Here is a 1,275-nt window from a genome sequence, read left to right on the forward strand (position 1 = left end):
ATCAGCAATAACAACAACAGCAACAACGGAAGCAACAACAATTTACAACAAAAACAACAATAAAAACAATAACACAACAACTACAACAGCAACAGATACTACAACAACTACAGCAAAAACAAATACAAAAACAACAGCAACAAAACAAATTGCATCACAGATCTTGCGACATTTGGTCGCAAAGACGACGAACCATGGAGCAAAACACCCACACCACGCCCCCTGAGACGTTTGACTGCCGGCAACTATAGTAATCAGTTGGACTTTGAGAAACTCAATTCCTCCTTTCCCCGAACGGCCCGCGACTAATTCCAAATTCAACTCGAGAGAAGGGACCGATTAAAAATTTCCCAAGGCGATTAATCCATTTCCCTTTTCCCGGAATCAAATGGGATTATTGACAACTTAGTGTAGACAGATCGAAAAGTCGGATGGGACCTTTGAAACCCCAAAGCAAACAGACCCTAGACGTGAAAAGTCCCCTAAGACTTACGGTCTGCATCCTCACGTTTCTAGAATTAAAAGGACGATAACCGCAGTTCTTTTCTTTCTCGTCCGTCTCAAAGCACCCTTTTCGACTTTTTCGAAGTCGGAAGGTTCGGATTTTTTCGGAAGGTTCGTACTTTTCGAAGTGGGTTTATTCGACGTCGAAACGCTTTTGAGAACTAGATAAAGAGTGCTTAAAGGTGAAGAGACTAACAAAGACATTCTGGAACACCTAGATAAACAGAACTTAAGTCACTCTACCCGCTCTCTTTTTTCATATAACAAAAAAGAACACAGACAAGAGTAACAAATAGAATTAGGAAAACCTGAAATCAGAAAAAGCACCCGAAAATCGTTAGAAAACCAGTACTATCACACACCAGAAAACAGAGGAAAAAAAACAACCAAACTCGTTACCACTCATTATATTGTACTATCTACACCACCACTCTTCTTCACACCCTTCACTACTCATTTCAATATTCTTCTTCTTCACTTCCTCTTCTACTCTCTATTCCATCTCCCCACTCCCTACACCCCTCTCCTCACCCCCATCTCCCTCCCTACTCTCCACCCCACTCTATTTATACCCCCTTTCCCCTCCTTTTCCGACTCTCTGCCCAACTCTACCAACACTGAATACTTATCTCGTCTAACTCCCCCTTAACTCGTACAAACTTATAAAACAACAAAAAACAACAACAACAACAACAACAACAACAACAACAACAACAACAACAACAACAGCAACAACACAACAACAAAAACAACAACAACACCACCACCACC

This window comes from Aplysia californica, unplaced genomic scaffold (assembly GCF_000002075.1).
Source record: "Aplysia californica isolate F4 #8 unplaced genomic scaffold, AplCal3.0 scaffold00173, whole genome shotgun sequence".
Lineage (NCBI taxonomy): Eukaryota > Metazoa > Mollusca > Gastropoda > Aplysiida > Aplysiidae > Aplysia > Aplysia californica.